Source organism: Lepus europaeus, chromosome 3, assembly GCF_033115175.1.
Source record: "Lepus europaeus isolate LE1 chromosome 3, mLepTim1.pri, whole genome shotgun sequence".
NCBI classification, from domain to species: domain Eukaryota; kingdom Metazoa; phylum Chordata; class Mammalia; order Lagomorpha; family Leporidae; genus Lepus; species Lepus europaeus.
The window spans coordinates 395860-406577 of record NC_084829.1 but is presented as its reverse complement, the minus strand read 5'-3'; the positions used below and the strand labels follow the sequence as shown (position 1 = coordinate 406577).

Here is a 10718-nt window from a genome sequence, read left to right as displayed (position 1 = left end):
AGTCATTTCCTTTTTCTCTTCTGGTTGAATGTGCAGAAACACACCTGTAGCACATACGTGTAGCCACACACCGACATGCACAAATGCAGACACAGACATGTGCAGATATATGTGTACTCACACGCACATACAGCCTGGCACACACGCATGTACACACATGCCTCACTCCGGGTGAACAGGTATTTCCTTCACAAGGGAAGTCTACACCCAAGTAGGCTCCTTCCACTCACTCCTCATCCACTTCCCTCAGTGAATATGTGTAGATTCTGATGACTTCATCCAGTGTGATCTTATCTCTCACATGCTTTATGGCTGTTACCTGTAGGATTTTTTTTTAGTTTGGGCTGTCCTCACGGAGAACACGCGCCTGTAGTGTGTAAAGCAGGGGAAAGTGCTGACCCTGTGTGTCAGGAATGGTGGGATCCAGGCACACATTCTCCAGGTTTCCTACTCAGACCTCACTCGGTTCTCAGGTGATGAGCCCTCTAAGCTCTTGGAGACTGAGTGGCCATCAGACGTTTGGACGCCACAGTCACAGGGACGCCTCCCTGCTTTGTGACCTGTGGGCATCCACTCCTTGACCCTAAAGGTACAGATCCAGCAGCCTGCTCTGTATCGCCCCCTACCGTCACCCCGGGGAACTCCCAATTATCTGTCACCTCCATCTCCACTTGCAGCCTGGTCCTGAATGCAGGGCAGAGCCACCAGGGAAAGTCCTGGCTTTCTGGTCAGGAGACTGAAACCTAGAATGACCAAGAAAGCCCATGGAGAAGAACGACCAAGGCAGTCACCGGAAAGCAAACCCACAGGCCTGTCTTAGCACTGCTGGGTGCACCGTGAGCTACGGTCAGAGGCTCTGGTCGTAAACAACTCACCATGAACTCAGAGACCTGAACCAAGCCAGGGCCACCAGCTGGGCCAGACTGGCCCCTGGACACACACACTCCACAAATCTCCAAATAGAACTGTAGTCTTTGAAAACAGAGCTGGCTTTGAAACCACAACATGCAGAGCTTAAACTTGGAAGTTGAACACAAGGCAGTCGAGTGCCTGTGAAAACCAACTGTGCACTGTTATTCAAAGATTTACAGGACACACAGAGTCATCATGTTGAACTATAATATCCAGTTAATAATAATCCAAGATTATTTAACATTCGAAGAAATGGTAAAATTGTAATTATCACAGAGGTGGAGGAGCGGCGGCCAGGGTGGGGGTGAGGGGCCGACGCTGTGGCCTAAAGGGTAAGCCTCTGCCTGTGGTGCTGGCTCCACTTCTGATCCAGCTCTCTGCTGTGGCCTGGGAAAGCAGTGGAAGATGGCCCAAGTGCTTGAACCCCTGCACCTGTGTGGGAGACCCGTAGGAGGTTCCTGGTTCCTGGCTTCATCGGCCCAGCTCTGGCCCTTGTGGCCATTTGGGAAGTGAACCAGAGATGGAAGATCTCTCTCTGTCTCTCCCTCTCTCTTTCTGCAAATCTGCCTCTCAAAAAATTTTTATTTTTATTTTCATGGAGGGAGGATAATCTATAGACACCAATATGTAAACTAAAGATGTATTTATTTGAGAGGCAGAGTTATGGAGAGAGAGACAGAGACTCTTCCTGCTGGTTCACTCCCCAAATGGCTACAGTGACTGGGGAGACTCATTAGTTACTGCAATCTTATACACACACAGACACAGACACAAATCTTTACTTACTTATTTATTTGTGTAAGAGGAGAGAGAGAGACTGACAGAGAGCATTCACCAGCTGATCCACTCCCCAAGTGCTTGCATTAGGAAGTGCTAATGGTACTTAATCAAAGTGGCCCCTCGGTAGTGTTTAATCCATTACTCAATGTGTGTTCATCTTCTCACACCCACTAAGCAGACACTTGAGAAATCCGTTGTGTTTGCTAGGGAATTCCTGACACCTACATTTCCTCTGTGCCTGTACAGGAGCTCCGCAAACAGACGCTGTGTGGTTGTGACCCAGTCGCACACTGGAGTTCGCAGGGAGCCCACACAGCACACGCAGGGGCTCTGAGAACTGAGCAGCAGCCGTGTGAGTGAGGGACTGTGTCCCCAGCCCCAGGCAGGCCTGGCTGAGCCCAGTGGTCAGGGAGGTCCAGGCAGCAGCAGAGGCTGCTGGGCTGTGCAGCTCAGGAGTGGGTAAGGAAACCCTGGGTCTGCCATCAGATCAGCTCCGCTGGGCCCTCCTCCCACCTCCACTAACCTGGCACAGCTGCTCCTGCGGCTGGGACACTGTCACCTGAACGTGAGGTCACTGTGTGTCCATGCAGGGCAGCACATTCCTTTGCAGCAAGGCCTGGGCTGGGCTCTAAGGAAGGGGGTGGGTGGGGATGAGAGCAGTGCCCCCGGGCAAGTCTGGCTGCAGGGGGTGCCCGGTGTGGGCCTGGCTGCTGCCTTCTCCCTGCTGTCTGCTGGACAGATGAGAAAGAGGCCATCTCTGAAAGGCTGCAGGGCCCCAGAGCTGATGGGCGATCCTGAGAGCAAGGCCACACGGCACTCAGTGAACTCTGGACCGTAACTGCAGAACTCGAGCATCCAGCGCAGTGGCATTATGACGCTTTGGCAGTGAACATTTAAAAGAGCTAGACACACAGAGAAGGGCAGGATGATAAGGGAGCTCCTCAGTGGGCTCTAAGTCCTGATTCTCTGCATGCAGGAAGCAGCACCAGCACCCAGGGGTCCCTCTTTTCTGGACATGACACCCCAAGGCAGCCCTGGACTCTAGCACTCAGTGACCTTGTGTGAGAAATGTAGAGTACTTTTTGAATGTTCAGAAGAGGAGCCAGCACTCTGATGTAGAGGGTGAAGCTGGCCATATGGGCTTCAGTTCAAGTCTTGGCTAATGGCCTGGGAAAGTAGCTGAAGAGGGCACACAAATGCTTGGGCCCCTGCACCCCATGAGAAATCTGGAAATCGCTCCTGGCTCCTGGCTTTGGATAGTCCCAGCTGTGGCTGGTGAGGCCATTTGGGGCGTGAACCAGCAGGTGGCAGATATCTCTCTCTGTCTCTGTCTCTGTCTCTCTGGAACTGTGCCTTCAAAATAAATAAGTGAATCATTAAAAAAAAATGTCCGGAAAACATACTTTTATGCTGCTTTTAAGACAGCATGTTAGACAAGGCTATTTTAAGGAGTAGCCATGTGAACCCAAGATGTGGACCTCTCTTCCCTATCATTCTCCAGGCTGGCCCAGATGAGAGAGACAACGCTGTCCCCAAGACACCACGTCTACACCACGGTACGTGAACGTTACCTTCCCAGAACACAGATTGGCAGATACAGGTTGTAAGACCGCCACAAAACACACCAAACACTGTTACTCCAGTGCAAAGGGAAAGGGTTTACTGGGGAAACCCGACAGATCAGAGGGAACTGGTGAAGAGGGAAGAGGGAGAAGGAGAGCTTAAGAGCGAGATCAAGAGAGACAGTGAGAGAGAGAGAGATTAAGGGACAGAGAGAGAGCGCGAGAGAGACAGAGAGAGGGAGAGAGATGAGGAGACAGAGAAAGAGAGCCACGTGTTTAGGAACAGGTCTTCTTAAAGCTTTGCTGGAGGGTGGGGGAAGCAGGGAAGTAGGAGCAGTGAAGCCCATTAGGATGGGGGTGGAGCTGACACCAGTGGTTGGGCCATGTGGCCACCTGGCTTCCAGCAATGGCATCAGAGGGCTAGAGCCTAGGATGGTGTGCGGGATGTAGATCATGCCATGGATAAGGCTGTGCCATTTTACTAACACAGGTCCTTGTGTAAAAGTGTTAAATTAATTATGGGGCCAGCACTGTGGTGCAGTAGGTGCTTGCAGTGCCAGCATCCCATATAGGCACCAGTTCTAGTCCCAGCTGCTCCTTTTCAGATACAGCTCTCTGTTATGGCCTGGTTATGCAGCAGAAGATGGCTCAAGTCCTTGGGCCCCTGCACCCTCTTGGGAGACCCAGAAGAAGATCCTGGCTCCTGACTTCGGATCAGTGCAGCTCCTGCTGTTGCGGCCATCTGGGGAGTGAACCAGCGGATGGAAGACCTTTTTCTCTGTCTCTCTCACTGTCTTAACTCTAATTCTCAAATACATAAAATCTTTTTTAAAAATTGCTAAATTATAGTAAACTATGGGGAAAAAAAACTCTTTTTTGTAATTCACACACTGATGGGTAACTGACATTTGGGAATCATTTGGGAAAAATCCCCAAGGCAGCCCCAAAATATACAAAACACTCAACTCAAATGAGAACAACAGAAATGCAAATGTATCTTTCTGTGCATCTTTATGATCTCTACTCTCCACTGAGTACAATTAAAATACATCAGCAGAAATGTCAATGGACTGTGAAATTGGACATAAACTGTGCAACTAGCCAACCTGAATGCTGTTCCTGATAAAGTTATTCATAAATTAAAAAACATTACAAGCTTAAAAAAAATTGACAAAGTGTCCACTGCTGACTCTACAATACTCCTTCCAAGTTGGTCCTGAGCATTGGTGGTGAGTGGAGGGGGTGGGATGAGAACATAATCACCTCCCAGGAACCCAGGGCCCTCTGCGCCTGCTCCTCACCCAGCTGCCTTCTGCTCATCAGGGCAGGTTCACCACAATTAGGACCAGGAAGAATCTGGACTCAGAAAATAAGGGCTCAGCAGGGAGAAGGCAGAGCCGGCCCCAGGGCTCCACAGCGTGCACAGGAGCCTTTTCCCCTGGCAGAGCCAAACTCCTGACACTGACATGTTGACAGCAGTGAGAGTGTCCCTGAGCACTGGGACTCAGGGAAGGATAAAGAGGCCTGGCTGTGCTGCTCTCCACAGCTCCCGCCAGAGCCCCTGCACACTGATCAGGTGAGTGATGCTGAGTGCCAGGGGGGCTGCCCCAGGCAGGGCTGCTCAGAGGCAGGTGGGGAGAGGGAGGGTCTCAGCTTCCCTGTCCCCTGTGGAAGAGGAAGGTGTGAGGACCCAGGGAGAGGATGGGGATCCCTTCCCAATGCACCCAGCAGCGTCTGCTTGTCTGGCCCTGGATGAGCCGCTGTGCAGCAGCACCACTGATGCTCTGAGCCCAGGGCTGCTGGGTTTCCCAGGTGTGAGGGAGGCTTGGGGGCATCAGGCAGCAGTGGGCTTTCAGCCTGCAGTGGGGAGCTTTCCCCGCAGGCTCCCTGCCTTTGTGCACTCTCCCTCCCAGCACTGGGATTTTTTTTTTTTTTTAACTTAAATGTGTCTCTTCTTTTTAGTGTCCTTTACTGTTTTTAGGATAAGATATTGTTGGCTTCTTTTTTATTATTTCATTTTTTCTGAATTTCCCTTCCTTAGACTCACAACATAGCACAGTACCTAATTATAGGGAATTGAAAAAGTGTGACAACCAATGTGAGGACAATGACACTGACAACTGTTCTAAACAATCTGCCTTTTCTTGCTGCACTGCAGACATCCACTCATGTGGTCCTCACTGTGGGTCCAGCTGGGACAAAGCACTAACTTGTCCATTGATGAGAAGGTAGGGTCTGAGGGAGAACAGGTTGTATGTCCAAGGCCATACATAGGAACATTCTCTGAAGAAACACAGAGCAAGGACAATGCAAGCAGGAGGAAAAAAAAAAAAAAGTTTCTCACTGACCCCACCCAGAGGAACAGTTGAATACATGTCTTAGCACTGCCAGTCCTGCCTGGGGTGAGGCTTGGCCCTTCTGTCTCCTCTCTCTGTATTAACACGCTTATCTCTTCTTTGTGTTGGGAACCCTCAAAATCCTCTCAGCCTGGTACACAGAAACATGCAATTGATTGTTGCCAGTCATAGACATCTTGCTGTGCTATAGACATTAGAAGTTATTCTTCCTACAAAGCTGCACCCTTCTACACATTAACTTCCCTCCCACCATACCTGTACCTCCCACTGCCCCCAAACACACCTTTTGCAGCCTCTGGTAGCTGCTTTTCTGCTGTCTACACACTTGAGATGGCATTTTCATTTCCACACGTAAGTAAGAGTATGCAGGGCTGGACTTTTGTGCCTGGCTTATTGCCCAGCTCTTACTGAGGGCTGGTAACAAAGATGGAGAAGATACACCGGCACAGTCCAGTGGGGCAGGTTGCTGAGTGTGAGCCATGGAAAAGAAGGACTTCAGGGTTACAGCTTGGATCGACAGAGGTCATTGTCCCTTGTTCAGCAGCTGTCTAGGAAAAAAGTCCTCACGCCCCTTTGGACACAAGGGACACAGAGTAGGCTTATTTGGGAAGGCTGGTGATGCACGAATACAGAATTTAAATTTAAATTTTAGTTGTCATCATCTCTGTGTGACAAAAAGAAGGAAGCAAGCAAGGAAGAGATGCAAGTCATGCTCAAAAGAGAAACGAACTATGAACTGTGTACTTTTTTCAGACCCTGCTATTCACTCTAAACACAAAGGAAACCCACAGACCTGAACTTGGTCACTGATACATCTTTGTGTTCCTCAAAGGTTTCCCTCATTCCGTTCATGAAGTTGGGAGATGACTGGGAGTGACGTCATCCATAGAACGATCTTCATTTCTCTCACTGGACCTGGAGTTGTGGGGAACTTCCTTGTGCTTGTGAGATATGTACATACTTCAGTCATGGGTCCTGAGAAAAAACCTATAAACCTGATCCTCATCCACTTGGCTGTTTCAAACATCCTCATTATTTGCACCACAGGGGTCAGAGTCATAACCACCATCATTTATTAAAGTCACTTCCTAGGTGACGTTGGTTGCAAAGCTGTGATTTACCTAAACAGGGTGGCTCGGAGCCTCTCCATCTGCACCACCTGCCTCCTCAGTGTAGTCCAGGCCCTCACCATCAGTCCCAGGACCACCTGCTGGGGAAAGCTCAAACCACACACTGCCTGGCAGCTTCTTCCCTACCTCCTCCTCTTCTGGGTCCTTAGTCTTCTCATAAGCTCTAACCTGCTCCACTACATCACAGCAGTCAACAGCGTGAACGGGTCTGGAGTTAGGACGTATGAAGTTAGAACGTACATTAGGTATTGCTACATGCTGCCAGCTGGGCAAACAGTCAGGTGGCTTTTCCTCTCCCTCATGGCCCTTCGGGACCTCACCTTTCAGAGTGCCATGGGCTGGAGCAGTGGGCACATGGCTCTCCGTCTGTACAAACATCACAAGCGCGTCCTCTACCTCCAGAGCTCCAGGACTGCAAAACATCGTAGCCCAGAGATCAGAGCTACTCAGAGCACTCTCGTTCTCATGACCTGTTTCCTCTTCTCCTATTGGACAGATTTCATTTTCTCTTTCTACTTAGGGTCCTTGATTGGGGATTCTACCATGTTACATATTAAAATATTTATAGAACTAGGTTACGCCTGTCTCAGTCCCTTTGTGCTGACCAGCAGGGATGTTCACTTTGCTGAATGCTGGAGAGCTGGCTGAGGAGGGCAGGGAGCTGCTTCTGTACTGACTCTGCCAGGTACTGAGGATGTCTCTAGGGATTGCTTTTCTCCGTATGGATCACAATAGTAAATTCATCAAGGCTTGCAAAAATACACTTTCATTTAATAACAAGTCTGTACCAGGCAATCTAAGCCTGTTGAGGGGTTCTAGGAAGTGGGCAATACAGATTCTCCCCAGCCTCCCATTCTGCCATCATTGCCATGTAGCTTGTGTCTTCTTGTTTGCACAGTTGGTGTTGTAGTTTAGTCAGCATCCTGATCATGAGAAAAAGTGGACAGTAACAGACAAAAACAGACTACATATATTCTCTCTCTCTCTCTCTCTCTCTCACACACACACACACACACACTCTCTCTCTCTCTCTCTTTAGGAAAGCAAAACTTTTTTTTAGAAACTTCCAGTAAATATTTGGATATATTGTTAAACTACTAAATAGCCTCCTCTAAATGTAAGGTTGACTGAGGAATGTTGTTTTCTACCGGCACATGTTCCTTCCACAAGATAACCCAGTCAGGCTGCGGCTCTCTGCATGAAGTATGAGACTCGTGACCCTGGCCCTCTTGGGATTGGTCACTTTGGAAAGAGGGAGATGTGCGGTGAAGACTGTTCTTTTCTTGGTCCTGGAGTACATGAACCTGTCTTCAGGAGCTCCTCTTTATTTCAGATATCTTGTTAGCAAATGCAGGCTGTTGTCAGACAATGTAATAATTATTCACTTGCTTATAACTGCACCTACCCATGCGGTTTATCCCTTGTCTCAGCTCTCAAAGTGTGCTGTGTAGGACCAGAGGCACATATTCACAGAGCAGAGGTCTGCTAAGGAGTTCACAAGGGTAGGTTCCTTCCGGGTGGGCTCCCACAGTCTCAGCAGGACTGATGGCCTCTCTGGGCTCCATTTTCCCATTCCTTGACCAAGAAGCTGGGGCTATCAACTGGTGGCTGTGGCCTGCCCTGTCCAGGACTGTGATGCATTTTGGGCCATGCTACAGGAAAAATCAGGGCACAAAAGACCCAGTGAGTGTGCCTCACCCATCTGTGACCACAGTTCTGTGACCTCTGAACCAAGGGGGCAACAAAGTACAAAATAAGAGGATGTGTGGGAGCCATACCGGCCCTGTCTTGCTCTGCCTGAAGACAGAAATAAATAAATAAAATAGGGTTGGGCATTGTGCCACAGCTTGTTAAGATACCACTTGGGCTGCCTGCGTCCCATTCATTAGTACTGGTTCTTGCTCCACACTTCTGATTCAGTTTTCTGTTAATGTGTCTGGGAGGTAGCAGATAATGACCTGAGTCCCTGTGTTCCTGACACTCAGATGGAGTTTTGGCTCCTGACTTTGGCCTGGCCCAGCCCTGTCTGTTATGGGCATTTTGGGAGTGAAGTAATGGATTGAAAACCTTCTTTCGCTCTCTTACTCTCTTTTTCTGTCTCCCTGTCACTCCACCTTTCATAAAAATACATAAATAAATACTTTTTTAAAAAGAATACAAGTAAAATATAAAAGCCCTTATCTGTAAGACACTTTGCCTAAGAAATTTAAGGTGCTATGTTTGGATTTTACTCTAAGTACTGCCCCTGCCCTCCCCTGTAAATGGGGTGGGGGAGATGAGATCGGTAATGTGTTGATGACTGCAAGGGAAGCACATGGGGGTTCATCTCCTATCTGTATCAACGCTTATACATTTGAACAATTTTCCTCAGAAGCTTATAAATTTGACATCTCAGCCACCCAGAAGACTAAAAGCGAATGTCTCTTTCTTTAAAAAAAAAAAAGTTTATTTTCATCTACATGAAAGGCAGGGCTTTGGCTGGGCCAAGCAGAAGCCAGCAGCCAGGAACTCCATGGGGTCTCCCACAGCGGTGGCAGGGGCCCATCATCTCCTGCCTCCCAGAATGCATCAGCAGGAAACTGCATTGCAAACAGAGGAACCAAGGCTTGAACCAGCACTCTGATAGCACATGCAGGCATGCTAAGTTGCAGCTTCACCCACTGGGTCACATAACAGCAGCCCCAGATTTCTTCACGTGGGAATACTGTGCTCACATGATTGAAACCGCTGTCCACCCTCTATTACATTGTGATGTGACTGCTGAAGGGGTTGCATGGTATGAGGCTTCCGGATCTCTCAGACAGAAATGCTATAAAGGGTCTACTCTTTTATTTACTCACACTCATTATTGTATTAATCACATAAGTGATCAAAGAACATTGTCTATGCATAATTTCAATTAAAAAAATAGCCCTACCCTACAGGCCTGCTGTAAAATTATATAGGGAAAATAAATGTAAAAATGAGCCTTGGGGTTGGCATTGTGGCACAGTAGGTAAAACTGCCACCTTCAGTGCCAGCTTCTCACATGAGGGCTGGGTCATGAGCTGGCTGCTCTGCTTCTGACCCAGCTCCCTGTTAGTGGTCTGGGAAAAACAACGGAAGATGGCCCAAGTGCTTGGGCCCCTGCTACCTCTGTGGGAACCGGGAAGAAGCTCCTGGCTCCTGGCTTCAGCCATTGCAGTCATCTGGGGAGTGAACCAGCAGATCAAGGATCTCTCTCTCTTCCTCTCCCTCTCTCTGTAAATCTGACTTTCAAATTAGTAAATATTGTAAAATGAATCTTTATATAAATGATTCTTTAAACCACCATCATCATTATTGTTAGGAATTGGGTCCTTTGTCTCCTTTTTAAGTAGCATACCAACATTTCATAATGAGCATAACTCTGGTGATCCTTATCATCTCAGGAGGTAACCTGAGACACTAACTAGAATGAGACTGGACATTTAAAAGCATCTCTTGGGACAGTATGAGAACTTACACACAGGGTAGCATGTATTCTTGTACCAGTGTTAAAAGCAGTAGCACACAGGCTGGGATACCAGTGACAGGTTTGAAACTACACTTCAATTTATTGCACAGATACAGAATATGTAAAAGTCTACTTCACTATGGGTGACCAATAATACAAATGTATTTCAGATTCTAATTTTCTGAAGTTATGCAACTACTACATTTAAGGAACTTTAAAGACATTCATTAGGAGGTATACTTTATTTCAGGAGCAAACGATGCCCTAAGTTTTCTGAGGCAATACATAGGAAGAACTTAAAAAGAGAACTTGCGTAGATCAAGCAACCTCAAGACTGGTTACCTACCCAAAGGAAATGAAATCCACCAGTGAAGAGATCCCTGTCCTCCCATCTTCATGGCAGCTTTATTCCCAACAGCAGAGACAGGACCCAACCTCAGTGTCCACGAGCTAGTGAACGGAGAAGAAAGTGTGGTATAGACACACAATGCATGCCAGTTAG

At 48.1% G+C, this 10718-nt stretch overlaps 1 pseudogene; it reads left to right on the top strand.

Moving 5' to 3' along the window:
- Positions 1-6397: 6397 nt before the first annotated feature.
- LOC133756384 (putative vomeronasal receptor-like protein 4) lies at positions 6398-7389 on the top strand (annotated as a pseudogene).
- Positions 7390-10718: the final 3329 nt, after the last annotated feature.